This window comes from Oncorhynchus kisutch, unplaced genomic scaffold (assembly GCF_002021735.2).
Source record: "Oncorhynchus kisutch isolate 150728-3 unplaced genomic scaffold, Okis_V2 Okis07a-Okis12b_hom, whole genome shotgun sequence".
In the NCBI taxonomy this organism is placed as follows: Eukaryota; Metazoa; Chordata; class Actinopteri; order Salmoniformes; family Salmonidae; genus Oncorhynchus; species Oncorhynchus kisutch.
In genome coordinates, this window is record NW_022261984.1 from 11,016,812 (window position 1) to 11,039,390 (window position 22,579).

Here is a 22,579-nt window from a genome sequence, read left to right on the forward strand (position 1 = left end):
AATCTGAGGTTGGTCGATTTTCAACTCATTCCCTATTACAGATACAGTGGGATATTGGTCATGTTGCACTTCTTAAGGCTTCCACTAGATGTCAACCATCTTTAGAAACTTGTTTGTGGCTTCAACTGTAAGGAGGGGCTCATAAGGGCTCTTTGAGTCAGTGGTCTGGCAGATTGCCACAAACTCGAGATGCTCGTTCACATGAGAGGTAGCTCCCGTTCCATTGCTTTTCTGAAGATAAAGGAATTCTCCGGTTGGAAAATTATTGAAGATTTATGTTAAAAACATCCTAAAGATTGATTCTATTCATCGTTTGACATGTTTCTACGGACTGTAACGGAACTTTTTGACATTTCGTCTGCAACTAGTGAACGCGCTTCGTGACTTTGGATTTGTTTACAAAACGCTCTAACAAAAGTAGCTATTTGGACATAAATGATGGACATTATCAAACAAAATAAACATTTATTGTGGAACTGGGATTCCTGGGAGTGCATTCCGATGAAGATCATCAAAGGTAAGTGAAAATGTATAATTTTATTTCTGACTAATGTTGACTGCACAATATGGCGGATATCTTTTGGGGTTGTTTGGGCTCTGAGCGCCATACTCAGATTATAGCATGGTTTGCTTTTTCCGTAAAGTTTTTTAAAAAATCTGACACTGCGGTTGCATTAAGGAGAAGTGTATGTAAAGTTCCATGCATAACACTTGTATTTTCATCAACATTTATTTTGAGAATTTCTGTAAATTGATGTGGCTCTCTGCAAAACCATCGGATGTTTTTGGAACTACTGAACATAATGCGTCAATGTATACTGAGATGTTTTGATATAAATATGAACTTTATCGAACAAAACATATATGTATTGTGTAACATGAAGTCCTATGAGTGTCATCTGATGAAGATCATCAAAGGTTAGTGATTAATTTTATCTCTATTTCTGATTTTTGTGACTCCTCTCTTTGGCTGGAAAAATGGCTGTGTTTTTCTGTGACTTGGCTCTGACCTAACATAATCGTTTGTGGTGCTTTCCCCGTAAAGCCTATTTGAAATCAGACACTGTGGTGGGATTAACAAGAAGTGTATCTTTAAAATGGTGTGAAATACTTGTATGTTTGAGGAATTTAAATTATGGGATTTCTGTTGTTTTGAATTTGGCGCCCTGCACTTTCACTGGCTGTTTTCAAATCGATCCCGTTAGCAGGATCTCAGAGGAAGTTTTAACCTCTCTGCACACGGAACCCGCTAGCGGGCTGAAATTCCACAACATACGGTGATCGCTACATAAATAGTCATATTAAACATTCATGAAAATACAAGTGTCTCACATGTATCGAAAGCCTAGAATCTTGCTAATCCAACTGCGTTGTCAGATTTAAAGAAGGGTTTACTGCGAAAGAATACGATGCGATTATCTGAGGATAGAGACCCATAAAAAGTTTTCAACCAGCACAGACGAAACAAAATCACAAACTGCATTAAAATAAATTGTTTACCCTTGACGATCATCATCTGTTTGCAATCCCAATGCTCATTGTTACACAATGAACGATCTTTTGTTTGATAAAATCTGTTTTTATAGCCTAACACGAAACATTTTGTGAACCGCTTGTGTCGTGAATTCCGTCTCATTCCATTTTCGACTACACATTCGAGGGAAATACCCACATAAAACATGACTTTTCCAGTCATGTTGGGTTTCATTGCAATCAACAGGTTTGTTTGTAACACAACCAAACCTGATGGGCCATTTAGCGGGACGTATTGACTGAAAGCAACCGATTTGAAGACAACAAGTAATGACATCACTGTGCACCAATGATATGACCACTGTTTTGTTGATTGACTGTATTTTAACCCAATGACCACTGATTGTCTTGAAATCTAGCTGGGTAGATAGCCAATGAGCTGAGGTAAATGGCAATATGCAATGGTTATGTGTTGGAAGACCAAACACCCCGGCGTAAAGAGAGTCATTTGCTATTGAAGTTTCATACCGGAAGGAGCAACGCATATTACGCACAGCTTGTTTTGGTAAACGCGCAGATTCTGCTGTTTATATATCAATCAGTATGGTGACTAAGTCAGGGAAAGCTAAATCTAAGTCTAGATATACAGATGTACACACAATTTTAGAATAAATTGATCGAGAAAGTGAGACAGAGATTGTTGTAGGACGATTCATTTAGCGATTCCCAAGTAGAGGAATATTTTTTGAACGGAGAGGACATCGTTTTGGACTGGTAAGTTATTCTCATGCTAATGCCCCTGTTTGAAATTAATAATATAAAATATTATTTGTGATTAAAAAAATAAAAAATAAAAAATTATTTTAATTTTAAATGTAATGTAATGAAATGTGAGATGCGTGTGTCTGCCGCCCCACCCCAACCCACATGAAATAGCCTATTTGAGGCTGTTGAGGGGAGGGCAGGCCCACAACAATGGCCAAAGTGAAATGGAGACAGTAGATACAGCTGGTCTGTTGTAATATAATAAAGACAGTAGATCTAGCTGGTCTGTCATAATATAATAGAGACAGTAGATCTAGCTGAAATGTCATAATATAAAAGAGACAGTAGATGTAACAGGTCTATAATAATATATTCAACCTGTTCCCTGTAATCTATATATATACAGTGGGGCAAAAAAGTATTTAGTCAGCCACCAATTGTGTAAGTTCTCCCACTTAAAAAGATGAGAGAGGCCTGTAATTTTCATCATAGGTACACTTCAACTATTTTCCACCATAATTTGCAAATAAATTCATTAAAAATCCTACAATGTGATTTTCTGGATTTTCTTTTCTCATTTTGTCTGTCATAGTTGAAGACAAATGGCAAATTCGAAGTTTCCAGCAAAAATCCAATAGATGACAAGCGCTCTCCACGGCAAATTTTCATATTGCAAATGCACATCAAGTCAAGGGTCAAATTTTGAAAATTCTATATATTTTTTCAAAAACCTATCACCCCCTTAAAACCTCTTGCTCCTACCCCCCACTTTTTTGAACATTCTGTTAAAAACCGCGCAACATTTCAGCGCCCTGCTACTCATGCCAGGAATATAGTATATGCATATGATTAGTATGTGTGGATAGAAAACACTCAGACGTTTATAAAACTGGTTAAATCACGGCTGTGACTATAACAGAACGTGCGTTTCGGACATTATTTCCTGAGGTACAGCTATAGAATATACATCGCCTTGTGATCAATTTGATCGCTTATTAACGTTTACTAATACCTAAAGTTGCATTACAAAGGTATTTCGAAGTGTTTTGTGAAAGTTTATCGTCAACTTTTTTAAGTTAAAAAAATGACGTTACGTTATAAAACGCTATTTTTTCCTTGATCACACAGTCTTCATAGATCGATATCTAGGCTATATATGGACCGATTTAATCGAAAAAAAGACCCAATAGTGATGTTTATGGGACATCTAGGAGTGCCAACAAAGAAGATGGTCAAAGGTAATGAATGTTTTATATTTTATTTGTGCGTTTTGTGTAGCGCCGACTATGCTAATTATTTTGTTTACGTCCCCTGTGGGTCTTTTGGGGTGTTACATGCTATCAGATAATAGCTTCTCATGCTTTCGCCGAAAAGCATTTTAAAAATCTGACTTGTGGCCTGGATTCACAACGAGTGTAGCTTTAATTCAATACCCTGCATGTGTATTTTAATGAACGTTTGAGTTTGAACGAGTGCTATTAGCATGTAGCGTAGCACATTTGCATTTCCTGATGTCTAGTTGGGACGTCTGCGTCTCAGGTAGGAGCAAGAGGTTAAAAAAGTACTTTCTGGACTGTTTCGATATTCTTTACATTTTTTGGTCAATTATACATGTACAGGAACCGTATGAACATACTTGTGTCATATTTTATTGTCATATTTTTGTTAATTGTCCATAAGGCATATGTTTTGTCCATTTGCGATATGATTTCATAGGAAGTCAAAAGTTGAAGTCAAAAGTCAGTGAACCATTGCCAAATGCCATAAGAAATGTCCAAGTGCAATATGAAAGTATTGACAGTGCCAAATCAGGATGTTTTGTCCATTTGCAATAAGATTTCATAGGAAGTCAAAAGTTGAAGTCAAAAGTCAGTGAACCATTGCCAAATGCCATAAGAAATGTCCAAATGCAATATGAAAGTACTGAACGTGCCAAATCAGGATGTTATGTCCATTTGCCATGTACGATCATAGGAAGTCGGTTTCCAAACCCGAAAGTCAGTGAACCATGTCCAAATGGCATTTATACTGCCCAAATTATATATAGCACTATGTTAGCCACGAATCAACCTGGGGCGGCAGGGTAGCCTAGTTAGAGCGTTGGACTAGTAACCGGGAGGTTGCAAGTTCAAACCCCTGAGCTGACAAGGTACACATCTGTCGTTCTACCCCTGAACAGGCAGTTAACCCACTGTTCCTAGGCCGTCATTGAAAATAAGAATTGGTTCTTAACTGACTTGCCTGGTTAAATAAAGGTAGAAAAATATATATATATATATGGTCTATTTGTCAGGTATGATGAGGGAGAAGTGGTACTCTCGTTTTTTAACGATTTTTTGAATAATGACCAAAATGACCAGGGGCACGGTTGGAGGGTGCTCCCAACCCAACCGTATACCCCTTGCACATTTAAAAAAAAATGTGCTTCTGGTAACCAATTCCAATCACCAGGCGCACGGCTGTCCATTTGCAATATGTTTCAATGGGCATTTACCATCACAAATTTAACATGCTCAAAAATACTGCAGAAATGCATAATTGACTGGCCTGATGACCTCGGGATGGCCGGGCAGTGATTGTGGTTCTTCTCCATGTCTGAACACGCCGTAACTGGATCTGTAACTTAAAAAATATATATATATATATTATTTGTACATTGTACGATTTCTCTTAAATTACGGGAGATAAATGGCTGGTTCTTTTTTTCCTGACATCGTAGGTTTAAGTACTTTGACCTGAAGTGGTAAAATTAGCACTCTATTTTTGTTTTTGACATTTAATCCCAGATAAATGGTCTTAACTCAAAAAGCGTTGAGGCCTCGACACCATCTTTTTCGGGGCTAACAGTCGAAACCCGAAGTCAGGACATCTGTTAAACATCCCATCTGAAAGACGGACAAACACTGCCTAGTTTCAGAGTAAAACCAGCAGTGGGCTTTTGATTGAACAGCTGCTCAGTTTATTCAGACTTACCCAATGGTGTTTTATTTATCTATTTTTATTCCAGCCAATACAGTATAGAAGCCTGTCTGACTCCTTCCTTCATATACAGGCCTATACAGTATAGAAGCCTGTCTGACTCCTTCCTTCATATACAGGCCTATACAGTACAGAAGCCTGTCTGACTCCTTCCTTCATATACAGGCCTATACAGTATAGAAGCCTGTCTGACTCCTTCCTTCATATACAGGCCTATACAGTATAGAAGCCTGTCTGACTCCTTCCTTCATATACAGGCCTATACAGTATAGAAGCCTGTCTGACTCCTTCCTTCATATACAGGCCTATACAGTATAGAAGCCTGTCTGACTCCTTCCTTCATATACAGGCCTATACAGTATAGAAGCCTGTCTGACTCCTTCCCTCATATACAGGCCTATACAGTATAGAAGCCTGTCTGACTCCTTCCTTCATATACAGGCCTATACAGTACAGAAGCCTGTCTCTGACTCCTTCCTTCATATACAGGCCTATACAGTACAGAAGCCTGTCTGACTCCTTCCTTCATATACAGGCCTATACAGTATAGAAGCCTGTCTGACTCTTTCCTTCATATACAGGCCTCTACAGTATAGAAGCCTGTCTGACTCCTTCCTTCATATACAGGCCTATACAGTATAGAAGCCTGTCTCTGACTCCTTCCTTCATATACAGGCCTATACAGTATAGAAGCCTGTCTCTGACTCCTTCCTTCATATACAGGCCTATACAGTATAGAAGCCTGTCTCTGACTCCTTCCTTCATATACAGGCCTATACAGTATAGAAGCCTGTCTGACTCCTTCCTTCATATACAGGCCTATACAGTATAGAAGCCTGTCTGACTCCTTCCTTCATATACAGGCCTATACAGTATAGAAGCCTGTCTGACTCCTTCCTTCATATACAGGACTATATAGTATAGAAGCCTGTCTCTGACTCCTTCCTTCATATACAGGCCTATATAGTATAGAAGCCTGTCTCTGACTCTTTCCTTCATATACAGGCCTATACAGTATAGAAGCCTGTCTGACTCCTTCCTTCATATACAGGCCTATACAGTATAGAAGCCTGTCTGACTCCTTCCTTCATATACAGGACTATATAGTATAGAAGCCTGTCTCTGACTCCTTCCTTCATATACAGGCCTGTATAGTATAGAAGCCTGTCTCTGACTCGTTCCTTCATATACAGGCCTGTATAGTATAGAAGCCTGTCTCTGACTCGTTCCTTCATATACAGGCCTGTATAGTATAGAAGCCTGTCTCTGACTCGTTCCTTCATATACAGGCCTGTATAGTATAGAAGCCTGTCTCTGACTCGTTCCTTCATATACAGGCCTGTATAGTATAGAAGCCTGTCTGACTCCTTCCTTCATATACAGGCCTATACAGTATAGAAGCCTGTCTCTGACTCCTTCCTTCATATACAGGCCTATACAGTATAGAAGCCTGTCTCTGACTCCTTCCTTCATATACAGGCCTATACAGTATAGAAGCCTGTCTCTGACTCCTTCCTTCATATACAGGCCTATACAGTATAGAAGCCTGTCTGACTCCTTCCTTCATATACAGGCCTATACAGTATAGAAGCCTGTCTGACTCCTTCCTTCATATACAGGCCTATACAGTATAGAAGCCTGTCTGACTCCTTCCTTCATATACAGGACTATATAGTATAGAAGCCTGTCTCTGACTCCTTCCTTCATATACAGGCCTATATAGTATAGAAGCCTGTCTCTGACTCTTTCCTTCATATACAGGCCTATACAGTATAGAAGCCTGTCTGACTCCTTCCTTCATATACAGGCCTATACAGTATAGAAGCCTGTCTGACTCCTTCCTTCATATACAGGACTATATAGTATAGAAGCCTGTCTCTGACTCCTTCCTTCATATACAGGCCTGTATAGTATAGAAGCCTGTCTCTGACTCGTTCCTTCATATACAGGCCTGTATAGTATAGAAGCCTGTCTCTGACTCGTTCCTTCATATACAGGCCTGTATAGTATAGAAGCCTGTCTCTGACTCGTTCCTTCATATACAGGCCTGTATAGTATAGAAGCCTGTCTCTGACTCGTTCCTTCATATACAGGCCTGTATAGTATAGAAGCCTGTCTCTGACTCGTTCCTTCATATACAGGCCTGTATAGTATAGAAGCCTGTCTCTGACTCGTTCCTTCATATACAGGCCTGTATAGTATAGAAGCCTGTCTCTGAATCCTTCCTTCATATACAGGTCTATACAGCAGAGGTTAATTTCTAATAGGTCAATTGAGGACAAAGGGAATGGGGTTATGTGCACACTGCACAGTCATTCTTCTACTTTTGCATGTCAATGATCTGTATAACGAGGGTGAAGTTTCCCTTAGGTGCAGATCTAGGATCAGCTGGTCCCTCCACCAATCCTAACCTCAACCATTGACGGGGACGAGACAAAACTGACCCTAAATCATCATCTATGGACAACTTCACCCAACTCCAATAAGGAGCTGCATTTGTTTGCAGAATGATGGACACACAGGTGTTCAGCCTGGACATAGTTTAATATTCAGTAAGCAGAGTTCATCACTACAGATAGTAGTATGAGATACTTCCTGTCTGTAACAGCACCAGGAGCAGCACTCTATCCATCAAGGACAAGGTGGTAGTGATACATTTAACTAGGCAACATTTTATTTACAAAAGTCAGAGAACGATCAACAGGAGTTTCCACAGTTCAGATATGATTGGACCATTTTTTAAAGTATGAAGAACAACAAGGGAACCATCAACAATAATCAACCATCTTTAACTGATTCAGGTTTACGTTTCTAACAAGAACAAAAATCAATAATGCTCACTTAAAGATTCAGTCTAGGATTGGTACGTCCATTTTATGACTTTGGAATGAATGTTATTAAGGCATTTATTCAGCCATTGATTCTTAAAGAATGTGACTTTTAATGCCTCATGACTAGAGGCCGTTGTTTACGTTAATCAGGTCACATGACTTAGATTTTAACCTTTATTTTTTAAAGCTTTTTCATCAAATTGTCCCCCTTCTTTATGTCAGATGACCAGATGTCGGGGCTGTAGGTGGTGACTTACAGTCATTGTGTTCTACTAAGGTCAGTATGACATCACAGTAAACTACCACATATTACAGTCATTGTGTTCTACTAAGGTCAGTATGACATCACAATAAACTACCACATATTACAGTCAGTGTGTTCTACTAAGGTCAGTATGACATCACAATAAACTACCACATATTACAGTCGTTGTGTTCTACTAAGGTCAGTAACACATCACAATAAACTACCACATATTACAGTCATTGTATACAATAAAAATAGATTGAAAAGATAAACAAAGAAAACTGTCATTAATATTACTGTGTTTTTAACTTAATTTAACTTGTCATTAACAATATTATTTCTCAAGTGTCAGTACCACTAGGAGATGGCAAAACAGTCAGAAAAACTGTTAAACATTTATATTACTACTATTTTTGTTAAATTTAATTTAACAATGAACAACTGTAGATGATATTTTTAACGTTCTTGGTTCTATTTCTCAAGTGTTACAGCTGGAGAGAGGAAAACAGCCAGGAAAAACAGTCAGAAAATAATATTACAAATAATTTAATGTATTTTTAACACAACATTTAACAGTTGTAGATCATTCAAAATATGTGGTTTCTATTTCTCAAGTTTCAAACAGGCTAGGAGACGGTAACGAAGTCTGAAATAATATTTCAATCAATTTAACTTAAAATGTATCAATTGTCGGTAAAACATTTTTTTAAGTAATCATTTCTAATTTCCTGCAAAAACATAAATAAAAAATAAACTAAATTCTGACACAAATGTTTTGTTGTTGTTTGAAACCCAGATTACCTCTTTAATTCCCGAACAACTTCTATTCTGCCCCTTTTCTGTTCTCATTGGATCAGGGTTTGTACAGAATGGACTGGTTTGGCTTAGTAATGAGGAAAATATATATCTTGTCAGTGACGTGCCACTGGGCACAGAATGGTAGAATCAGTGTTGTTTCCCTGTAACTTCAACAAATAAATCAACATGACGACGTTAAATCAAGGTGGGAAACTGATTGGAAGTCATCAAAGTTAACGAATTTCAGGAATGTTGGTATTTTTGTCACCCAACTTTTAGTCCAAAAGCAATTACTCAAATTGTAAATCAAAATTAGAAGTTGAACTGATGTCTGTGCCAAGTGTGACCTGACAGTAACAGTGGGTTTGACCTCAGCCTCAGGGTCCCCTGACACAGGGTAATTTTCCAGACCTGTGGAGGAAGAGAAGAGGCTGAACAAACCCACTGACAACAGTGATAGAGTAACAAATGGACAATCCCCGCAAAAACTCCACTGATTCTATAAAATGACAACTGACTAGGAGAAGAACCAGTGGGAGGTACATGACAAGCATAGACACGATGATCATTGAAATGATCCTGAAGGCCCTCAGCTTCATGTTGTTCATCCCTTCCCCCTCTCTCTCTCCTTCCCCCGGACCGGGACGTTTCAGAGCCCAGAGAACAGCCAGGCAGCAGAACAACATCACAGAAAGAGTAAGCAGGTTTAATATCAATGTAAAGATCTTCCACCATGCAGATTGGTAATTACCAAGCAGATTTACAAAGCAGGAGCCAAGCACCATCATCCAGACAACACCACAACACCCCACCCTGTATCTCAGGGGTTTGTACTTCAGGAAGGTTACAGGGTGAACCACCGCCAGGTAGCGCTCCACACAGATACAGCACTGGAACAGAGGACGACCAAAGAGGTTGAAACCCGCAAAGAACGTCCCAGCGCTCCATAAAGTGTCATTCTGGAGGAGGAGACGATAAATAATAAACATCAGATTGGACAGGCCAGAGAGGATCTCAGACACAGCCAGGTTGAGAGAGAAGAAGTCTGAAGCCATCGTCCCTACAGCTCCGGTCACTATCAGCCACAGGATGTAGACATTGGTGGGGAGACCCAGGATGAGGTTGATAGAGATGGCAGCAGTGTACAGAACATACTGGACAGACTGGAAAGGAAGATGGTAACACTTTATAATAACATTCATTAGTAAGATATTTATAAGACATTTAAAAACAGTTTGCTTACTAGTCATTATTCACACATTTCAATCGCTTAACAATGGTTTATTATTGGACTTTATTATGTTGTTTTACCGGAGGGTGTTCAGAGAAGGTGGAGAGGAGAGTAGAGTTGCTGTCTACAGAGGTGTTCATCTCTTCTCAGTCGTTGGGGTCTGTGAATGTACTAGACAAAACATTCCTATTTTGACTGCCTTAATTGGTATAAGTGAATTTCTCAAACACAATATGAAGAAAAAAACATGTTAAAATGGTATTTTCAGTGTAGACTACCTGTTGTGTTCCTCAGACAACCCTGGTCTCTTCAGTGGTCAGTGTAGACTACCTGTTGTGTTCCTCAGACAACCCTGGTCTCTTCAGTGGTCAGTGTAGACTACCTGTTGTGTTCCTCAGACAACCCTGGTCTCTTCAGTTGGTCTAAAGCTCTCCCTCTGACCCAGCCTTCACACAGGTGTGTGTTTCCTCCCCACCTTTTCTGATGGAAAACACAACACACATCTAGGTCCTCCCCCAACTCATTATCTCATTGGATACCATTGAGTTGGCTGCGTTGTTAACCATAATTTTGTCTCGTTTGATTCTGCCCTTAAGCTCGGCCCTGCCTTTGCGCAGGTGTGTGTTACTTAATGGAGAATTGTGTTCAGCCAGAACCAGATATGCAAACATAGGAGCCAATGGCCAGTTTCAAAACAAACATGCACACAACACATGTTGTAGGGGTTATGTTAATCTGTGGAGTGGAATGTGATTGGGTGTGACGGGGAGGAGGTGTGATGAACGCTGTTCATTATTTTCAATTGATTTATGTATCTGTTGTTGTGTTGAAAATTGAAACCGTGCTGGACAACGCAAAACAAATCTAAACCCCACCCCCTCAGCACTTGCCCTCATTGGACAGTTTTTACGCATCATTTAGTCTGGTTTGAATGTGCTCTAAAGCTCGGCCCTATCTTCACACAGGTGTGTGTTACGTCATGGAGAAACCTATTGGGTCAGTTTGCTCCAAGGGGCCGATCAGACTCAGGAAATGTATTTATTACACCTTTTGATTTAAGACCTTCTCAGTACTTGTTATTCAGGCCATGTGCAGGTGAGTAACCAGGTTTGAGGGTATGTCTACCTTTCACACACTGAATAAATATTATTTAAATCTCAGAAAACACACCCACTGGGTGGAATAGCAATTTGATCAGGGAGTTTTTCTTCAATTTGTTTTTCTAAAGCAATCCCTTTAAATACTGTTTACCTTTAATTAGAAATCAGCACAACATTAGAATTTAGCAAATGGAGAATGAGTTCAGTGAAAGAAAGCCATCAAAACGTATTTATCTCAGTTTCAGAACCCATGCATAGCCCATGCAAATGCACTGTGTATTTGCAATATGGTTCAATGGACATTTACCATCACGAATTTGGCATGCTCAAAAATGAGCATGAAATTGACTGGCCCGATGAACTCGGGATGGCTGGGCAGTGATTCTGGTTCCTCTCTCCATCACTCATTGAGGTTGATTTCAGAATGTCACTTTGGTGATGGTACCTCACTGTTTAAACATATTGCAAATGGACAAAAGTCACCGTCCATCAGTCAATTAGATTTCATTCTGACACCAAACTGATACCATCTGACACCAAACCCACTTTTTCCAACTCATTTAGAAGCTACCTATCACATATTTCAGAGCAGGCCCATAATTCACAGTGCCTTCAGTTTAAAACATAATACAAATGTAAAACACATAGTTACGTTCTAGCTGCGGGTCCAGTTCTGACATTGTGTCTAGGCCTATGTGAGGCGACCCCGAATCCCAAGTTTCGGCTCGATAGGTCATTCGGTGACCGAGCAAGACCTTAATTGGTGCTGAAAATCCACTTTTTTCCATGCCTTGCTACGGGGTCAATGAAAGAGCTATCTGACAGAAACGTTGAGGTCCGTCTCTAAGGGCCGAGCCGGTTTCAATGCACCTAGTCTTGCATCTCTGAGACTTTTATAAATGTCGTCATTTTCGTGATGGTCAAAATGAATTGAAGTTATTGCAAATGTACGAGGCTGTTTCTCGGTCCAAGAACCATCTAGAGCCAAGTAACTCACCACGCTTCATCGACTTGAGGTCTAGAACAGGTTTCTAACGTTTCAGAACTCTAGGTCTGACGGTTCTTTTTTAGCTCGAACAAAGGTAACTATTGCAGGCACTGTCTGTCTCTACGCACCCAAATATGTCCCTCCTTCCAAGCTGTGTGTGTGTGTGATATAGTTTTTCTTTGAGATTTTATGGGAGACATGACTGATTTACAGTTCATGAGGGTTGCCTAATCACACATATGAAGTTTTGAAAATATCTGATCATTTTAACCCTTCGAAACAGCCACTATGACACCATTTAAGGCACTTTCGGTTGGCACATGAAGCTATAAGTCAACACATATCCTGATTGGGGTAAGCCTTTACAGAATCCTGAGTTTTAAGTGTTTTCGTTAAGAACTGACCGATTTACACAGGGTTGAATGCACTATATATCACAAACTTCTGGTTGGGTATGTAAAAACACTTTTAGGGTGATTTTAACCACTTTCGGTTGCTTCAAGAAGCTTAGAATCGACACAGGTAGACCTCATAGTGTCCTGATGGACTGTCATTGAAGACAGATTCATAAGAAATTCATAACCCACATAGGCTTCAGGTTGACTTTAGAGGAGCATGCAATGTATTCCTATGGGGAGAGAAGTCATTGTAATCTGTGAGATCAAAAAACCCTGATTAACTGTTAAGGATTAATGCCACACAGTCAAGGTTAGGCTTGCACAGATCTGGAGGACCTCAGGAACGAATTGTGCTTCTCACCCCAACGGTTCTCTCACTGTCACCCAAAAGCAAATGACATTTAGGGCCAGGCTTCATTTTGGCCTACTTTTTTCACGGTCGCTGCACTCAGAGCGAGCTACGGTCAAGCGGGGCATCTCGTTGAACTCGGCACGGTCTAGAGAATATGGAAATGCCATTGCAGCCTCTGTGTGTCTTTAAGCACCGCACTTTGTCACTCCATCCTTGCTGTGTGTGTTTGTGTGTGTGTGTGTGTGTGTGTGTGTGTGTGTGTGTGTGTGTGTGTGTGTGTGTGTGTGTGTGTGTGTGTGTGTGTGTGTGTGTGTGTGTGAGAGAGAGCTTTTCTTTGACATCTGTTGGGAGAAATGACTGACTTACAGTTCATGGGCATTGCCTAATCACACATATGAAGTTTTGAAAAGATCTGACCTTTTTAATCATTCGAAACAGCACCTATGACACCATTTTAAGGCACTTCCGGTTTACACAGGAAGCTGAAAGTGAACACATATCCTCCTTGGGGTAGACAATTATAGAATTTTGAGTTTGAAGTCTTTTACGTTAAGAACTGACCTATTTACGGAGGGTTTAGTGAGAGTGTGTTATTTCAGAAAATCACAGAAAATCCCAGAAATCTCTCAGAGCTCCGAAGCACACTTTAAAAAGATTCGTATGAACACCCTGCAACTGGATCTGTAACTGTTTAAAAAAAATAAAAAAAATTGAACATCACCAATTTGACATTGTACGATTTCTCTAAAACGATGATAGATAATTGGCTGGTTCTTTTTTTATTGACACCGTATGTTCCTTGACTTTGATGTGAAGTGGAAAAATTATTGCTCTATTTTCATTTTGGACCTTTAATCCCAGAAAAATGGCCATAACTGAAAAACCGTTAAGGCCTAGACGCCATCTTGTTCGGGGCCAACTGCTCATTATGCAAAACCTATGCTCACCAAGTTTCGGTTTCAAAATATTTTCCGTTAAGGAGATAAGGCCACGTCGTGATTCGTGATGTTTTGTACATTTGCAATATGATTCCATTCGCCCTCTTACGGGATTTACCGGGACAGCGGAAAAATGACAAAAATTAGATTATTTTATAAAACGGAAACCGAATGTCCGAGAGAGTTCGTTTCAAGACTACCTGGAAGATCTGGCCCTGCCGCACGGCCCGACGCCATCCGCAGATTTTACAAACGATTTCGGACGTCTAGTAAGGGACCGTACATTTGCAATGTGGATGTTCTCACTAACCATATGGCAAATGTCAAAATGTTCCCTTAAGGTATGGAAGGTCAGTCCCATGCATCCACATCTCAATCATTGAATTTAAGAGCAATAACATTTATACAGCCCCATCTCTCAGATGTTTACTACAAAATGGCGGGTTGTATGAGCTTAACAACAATGTGGCTGTTTGGTTTGAACCCTTTAGTTCCCCTTCAACTATGTTAACAATCTGAAAAATGATCCAACAAGATGAATTCCCACAGTGCCATTAACAGTGGTAAATGTAATGATGATAACAAAAGTCTTATGAAATAATATTGAAACCTGATAAGGCAGGAAACAGTATAATATGTTCAATAGAATCAAAACAGAATGTCAGATATACAGATAAATGTGGGCTAAATCAGAGTCACACAGAGTGATTCTTGGTGGTCTTTAACTTCTTGCGTCGAGCCATCCCGGATCCGGGATCTTGAATACAGCCTCAAGCTCATTACCATAACGCAACGTTAACTATTCATGAAAATCGCAAATGAAATTAAATTAATATGCTAGCTCTCAAGCTTAGCCTTTTGTTAACAACACTGTCATCTCAGATTTTCAACAAACAAGCATTTGTGTAACAGCTAGCGCAGCTAGCGTAGCATTTAGCGTTAGCATCAGCAGGCAACATTTTCACAAAAACCAGAAAATCATTCAAAGAAAATCATTTACCTTTGAAGAACTTCAGATGTTTTCAATGACGAGACTCTCAGTTAGATAGCAAATGCTCAGTTTTTCCTGAAAGATTATTTGTTTAGGAGAAATCGCTCCGTTTGGTGCGTCACGTTTGGCTACCAAAAAAAAACGAAAAATCTGTCATCAAAATGCAGAACTTTTTTCCAAATTAACTCCATAATATCGACTGAAACATGGTAAACGTTGTTGAGAATCAATCCTCAAGGTGTTTTTCACATATCTCTTCATGATATATCATTCGTTGAAAGCCTCCTCTCTCCTCTCAATCACTGGATGACTGCATGCAGCTTGTAGATTACGCACCAATTTAGACAAAGGACACCGGTCGGACCCCTGGTAAATGTAGTCTCTTATGGCCAATCTTCCAATGATATGCCTACAAATACGTCACAATGCTGCAGACACCTTGGAGAAATGATAGAAAGGGCAGGCTCATTCCCGGCGCATTCACAGCCATGGGGCGGCAGAGTAGCCTAGTGGTTAGAGCGTTGGACTAGTAACCGGAAGGTTGCAAGTTCAAACCCCCGAGCTGACAAGGTACAAACCTGTCGTTCTGCCCCTGAACAGGCAGTTAACCCACTGTTCCTAGGCCGTCATTGAAAATAAGAATTTGTTCTTAACTGACTTGCCTGGTTAAATAAAGGTAAAATTAAAAAAATTTTTAAAAAAAATATAAGGAGACAATGGAAAACAGAGCCTCAAAAATTCTGCCCATTTCCTGGTTGAAGTTTCATCTTGGTTTCGCCTGTAGCATGAGTTCTGTGGCACTCACAGATAATATCTTTGCAGTTTTGGAAACGGTAGAGTGTTTTCTTTCCAAAGCTGCCAATTATATGCATAGTCGAGCATCTTTTCATGACAAAATATTGCGCTTAAAACAGGCACGTTTTTTTATACATAAATTAAAAGAGCGCCCCCTATATCCAAGAAGTTATCAAATTTAAATTAAAAGTATCCACCTCACACACATGGTTATGGGCTTAAACAGAAGACACCTGTACCATGTCAGATATACAGATAAATGTATTACATTTTGAATTTGCATCACAATATTACACTTTATATAGATCACAGAAGACTGAAGTACAACAAAACTGTTAGACATAGAAACACCAGATTTACACTTTATATACATCACAGAAGACTGACATATAACCAAACTGTTAGACATAGAAACACCAGATTTTCAGTGTTTGAAATAGTACATGTTTATTAATTATTAAATTATGAAAAATATGAATAACATTATACCCATGAGGCCGCTTGAGGGCGATTTGGTCTTTTGACTACAGGAAGCGGCTACAAAAGAGAGAACCCTAAAGATTTGGCACATCTTGTGTTTCTATAAAAGCCAAAACATTCCTCAATATTAGTAGTCGGCATTGTATCATCGTGCTTTCTGATCAAAGACCATGTGAGCTACATGCAACATGTTAGGGATAGTTTCAGTGTCCTTGTGGTAATGCCTGAGATGGCCTAGCACTGATGTCCCACTGTAATAATACAATAAAATAAACAATTGTTTCAGGTAGGGTTCAAAAGGAAATTAATTTCCAAAAATTATCAGGTTTTCATGCTCATTCCCTTCTGATTCTGGGAATCTTCCAACCAGGATATCTGGAAAACCTTGGGATTCTGGGAAAGTAACAAAATGTTCCAACTGTAATGGCAGGGACAATAAATATACACGTTTCCTGTGGAATTTTATTCGGTTACTACTAAAGACACACAGCATTATTGACATTTAGAGCATTTAGATTTCAGGTAGAAATGCTTCATGTTAGGGGAGATATTCTCAGGGTCCCCTGATACAGGCCAGTTTCCCAGCTCTGTGGAGGTAGAGGAGGGGCTGAACAAACCCAGAGATGATTATGAGGGAGAAAGAGATGGAGAGAGCAAAGTAGAAGTCGTTGAAGTTCAGGTACCCTTGGAAAGACACAGTGACCATGACAGGAAGAACACTCACGACCACAGACACTAGAATGACCAGAATGATCCAGAAAGCCTTTCTCTTCATGTTGTTCATCCCTTCCCCCTCTCTCTCTCCTTCCCCCGGCCCGGGACGTCTCAGAGCTCTGAGAACAGCCAGGCAGCAGAACAACTCAATGGAAAACACAACCAGATACTGAGCCAAGTAAACATAATAGAACGTGTTTGAAAAAGACATGAACAACGCAGCAACACAGAACCCAAGAACCACCAGCCAGACAACACCACAACACCCCACCCTGTACCTCAGGGGTTTGTACTTCAGGAAGGTTACAGGGTGGACCACCGCCAGGTAGCGCTCCACACAGATACAGCACTGGAACAGAGGACGACTGACAGTCAGTAAACCCACAGAGAAAGCCCTGGCAGGCAGGAACAAGCCATTCAACAGATAGTAGTCCAATAAAGCCAAGAGATTGAATAGACAGTAGATGATCTCAGACACGGGCAGATTGAGAGAGAAGAAGTCTGAAGCCATCGTCCCTACAGCTCCGGTCACTATCAGCCACAGGACGTAGACATTGGTGGGGAGACCCATGATGAGGTTGAGTGCATAGGCGATGGTGAAGAGATATTTGGTCTGGGCCATGTAGTGGTTTAGGTTGTCCAGGGTAGAGGAGGAGGAAGAGTCGTTCAACATTAAGGTGGACATCTTCTCTTCAATGGAACTCACGGAATGTTGGAGGTGTTCCATTATCTGTATTGGTTCCGGGGTTCCCATGGCAATGGGGAAAAAACGATGTTATTGTAAATAGATAAATAAATCAGAAAATACTTGTGTTGTGTTGAGAAATTGCGTACAGTTCGTCACAAATGTTACCTAATCAACCAGAGGGAAAGGTGAAGACGATATTACCATATTACATGATCATTCACATGTCACCTTTCATTTCCTATTTAGCTTTAAAATATAATATTTCAGTCAACAATATGAAGTTTATAGCATCTTTAAAAAGTCAACGCCAACTTTGACATCTCATATCTATCAATATATTTTTGCTCCATATTTAATTGATGTTAACTTAGTCCAATTACAATTGAATCAAAACTCAAATCACAAGTTACCATGGGGTCCTACCTGTCTCAGAGTAGGGCTCTGTCTCTCTCTTCCTCTGGGAGTTTACAGGTGTAGTGTCTGTCTCAGAGTAGTGCTCTGTCCCTCTCTTCCTCTGGGAGTTTACAGGTGTAGTGTCTGTCTCAGAGTAGTGCTCCGTCCCTCTCTTCCTCTGGGAGTTTACAGGTGTAGTGTCTGTCTCAGAGTAGTGCTCCGTCCCTCTCTTCCTCTGGGAGTTTACAGGTGTAGTGTCTGTCTCAGGAGCTGAAGAAGCCTGAACTTCCTTTGAATAGCACCCATGTAGAATAGAGGGTGTCATTTGGAACGGACAATTGGTGACGGACGTCAGAAGGTCATCTCTGTCCAATCAAATGTGCCTCGGAGAGGCAGTATACCACTCTATAAAGGTGTCCTTCAGTATACCACTCTATAAAGGTGTTTACAGTATACAACTCTATAAAGGTGTTTACAGTATACAACTCTATAAAGGTGTTTACAGTATACAACGCTATAAAGGTGTTTACAGTATACAACTCTATAAAGGTGTTTACAGTATACAACTCTATAAAGGTGTTTACAGTATACTACTCTATAAAGGTGTTTACTGTATACCACTCTATAAAGGTGTTTACAGCATACCACTCTATAAAGGTGTCCTACAGTATACCACTCTATAAAGGTGTCCTACAGTATACCACTCTATAAAGGTGTCCTACACTATACCACTCTATAAAGGTGTCCTCCAGTATACCACTCTATAAAGGTGTTTACTGTATACCACTCTATAAAGGTGTTTACAGTATACCACTCTATAAAGGTGTTTACAGCATACCACTCTATAAAGGTTTCCTCCAGTATACCACTCTATTAAGGTGTTTACAGTACACCACTCTATAAAGGTGTCCTACAGTATACCACTCTATAAAGGTGTTTACAGTATACCACTCTATAAAGGTGTCCTTCAGTATACCACTCTATAAAGGTGTCCTTCAGTATACCACTCTATAAAGGTGTCCTACAGTATACCACTCTATAAAGGTGTTTACAGTATACCACTCTATAAAGGTGTCCTTCAGTATACCACTCTATAAAGGTGTCCTACAGTATACCACTCTATAAAGGTGTTTACAGTATACCACTCTATAAAGGTGTCCTTCAGTATACCACTCTATAAAGGTGTCCTACAGTATACCACTCTATAAAGGTGTTTACAGTATACCACTCTATAAAGCTGTCCTTCAGTATACCACTCTATAAAGGTGTCCTACAGTATACCACTCTATAAAGGTGTTTACAGTATACCACTCTATAAAGGTGTTTACAGTGTACAACTCTATAAAGGTGTTTACAGTATACCACTCTATTAAGGTGTTTACAGTTTACCACTCTATAAAGGTGTCCTAGAGTATACAACTCTATAAAGGTTTTTACAGTACACCACTCTATAAAGGTGTCCTAGAGTATACAACTCTATAAAGGTGTCCTACAGTACACCACTCTATAAAGGTGTCCTTCAGTATACCACTCTATAAAGGTGTCCTACAGTATACCATTCTATAAAGGTGTTTACAGTATACCATTCTATAAAGGTGTTTACAGTATACCACTCTATAAAGGTGTTTACAGTATACCACTCTATAAAGGTGTTTACAGTACACCACTCTATAAAGGTGTCCTTCAGTATACCACTCTATAAAGGTGTCCTACAGTATACCATTCTATAAAGGTGTTTACAATATACCATTCTATAAAGGTGTCTACAGTATATCACTCTGTCATGACGTTGGCCTCTTTGGGTATAGCAAGCCCATCCCCCTTTTTTTTGATTTGGTGGTGGTCTAACATAAATATAGGTTGTGTTTTCGCTGTAAAACATAAAAAAAATGGGACATGATGGGTAGATTAACAAGATGTTTATCTTTCATTTGCTGTATTAGACTTGGCACTCCGGTACCGCTTGCCATGTGGTAGTAGAGAGAACAGTCTATGACTGGGGTGGCTGGGGTCGTTGAAATTTTTTAGGGCCTTCCTCTGACACCGCCTGGTGTAGAGGTCCTGGATGGCAGGCAGCTTTGCCCCAGTGATGTACTGGGCCGTACGCAATACCCTCTGAAGTGCCTTGCGGTCAGAGGCCGAGCAATTGCCGTACCAGGCAGTGATGCAACCGGTCAGGATGCTCTCGATGTTGCAGCTGTAGAACCTTTTGAGGATCTTAGGACCCATGCCAAATCTTTTTAATTTCCTGATGGGGAATTGGCTTGTCATGCCCTCTTCACGACTTACTTGCTGTGTTTGGACCATTCTAGTTCGTTGTTGATGTTGACACCAAGGAACTTGAAGCTCTCAACCTGCTCCACTACATCCCCGTCGATGGGGGCGTGTGGGGGCGTGCGTGCTCGGTGCTCCTTTTCCTGTAGTCCACAATCGTCTCCTTAGACTTGGTTATGTTGAGTGCTTCCTGCTTTACATTTTTCTTGTAAGCTGGAATCAGGAGGATAGAGTTGTGGTCGGATTTATCAAATGGAGGGCGAGGGATATATTTGTATGCGTATCTGTGTGTGGAGTACAGGTTATCTAGAATTTTAAGCACATTTAATATGTCGATAGAGATTTGGTAGAACTAATTTAAGTTTCCCTGCATTAAAGTCTCCGACCACCAGGAGTGCCGCCTCTGGGTAAGTGGTTTCCTGTTTGCTCATTTCCTTATACAGCTGACTGAGTGCGGTCTCATTGCTAGCATCGGTTTTTGGTGGTAAATAAATAGCCATGAAAAGAATATCTGAGAACTCTCTAGGCAAGTAGTGTGGCCTGCAATTATTCACAATATACTCTACTTCAGTTGAGCAAAAGTGTTCCAATGTCTAGGATATGGCTAAACAGTCAGAGAAATGTTAAAAATGTATATTTCAACTAATTTTGCTTAATTTAATTTAACAATGAACAACCGTGGATTATATTTTTAACGTTCTTGGTTCTATTTCTCAAATGTCACAGCTGGAGAGAGGAAAACAGTCAGGAAAAACAGTCGGAAATTGAAATTACAATTAATTTATAGTATGTTTCAATTAACATTTAACAGTTGTAGGTTATTCCAAAAAATGGTTTCTATTTCTCAATGTTCAGACAGGCTAGATGGCAACACAGTCAGAAACAATATTACAATTCATTTAACTTAAAATAAAATATTTTTTGTGGTAATTGTTTCTATTTCTTTACAAAAACGTCTCTTACTTTTAAATTCCCAAACAAAAAAAGTGTTGGGTGTTGGTTTTGTTGTTGTTTGAAACCCAGATTACCTCTTTAATTACTATTATTTAACTACTATTCCGCCCCAATTCTATTCTCATTGGTTCCGGGTTTGTACAGATTGGATTGGATCGGCTCAATAATGAGGGAAAATAATATCTCGCCAGTGCCGTGTCACTGGACACAAAATGGTAGAATCAATCTTGTTTCCATGTAACTTCAACAAATAAAATCAACATGACGACGTTAAATCAAGGTGGGAAACTGATTGGACGTCAACGTGAAAGAGTTGTTTTTCTTTTTTTCTTTCAACTTTTTGTCCAAATTAAATGGTTCAAATGGTTCTAATCAAAATTAGAACTGATGTCAGCGTAGAAGAATAAAGCCATTTTACAGACAGAAGCAACAGACACATTTGTCTGTATACATTGGTACAGACACACAAAATAGAGAGGCGGCAATCCTATTGCGTTGATGTACAATTCCTTAAAGGATGTTTCTTTTGGTTAGTTTCCTTGATGTCAGTGCCTAATGTGACCTCAGCCTCAGGGTCCCCTGACACAGGGCAGTTTCCCAGACCTGTGGAGGTAGAGGAGGGGCTGAACCAACCCACTGACAATAGCGAAAGAGAAACAACTGGAACATCCCCCAAGAAACTCCACTGTTTCTATAAAATGATAACTTACTAGGTTAAGAACCAGTGGGAGGTAGCTGACAATCATAGACACCATGATAATTTGATCCTGAAGGCCCTCAGATTCATGTTGTTCATCCCTTCCCCTCTCTCTCTCCTTCCCCCGGACCGGGACGTTTCAGAGCCCAGAGAACAGTCAGGTTCTCGTAAACAGGTTCAAAAAATCAAAGCAAAGAACTTCCACCATGCAGATTGGTATTTACCAAGCATATTTGCAAAGCATGAGCCATGCACCATCAGCCAGACAACACCACAACATCTCACCCTAAATCTCAGGGGTTTGTACTTCAGTAAGGGCATACCCCATGATATGGACAAAAATGAATGGGAACTTATTGGCACCGTACGAAACATCTACACGATGTACAATACCACTCAAATGGATTTTGTTTCATTCAAAACGTATTGCAAATGCCATATGACAAATGCCAAGTGTCACACAGCAAAAATCCAATAGATGACGAGCGCTCTC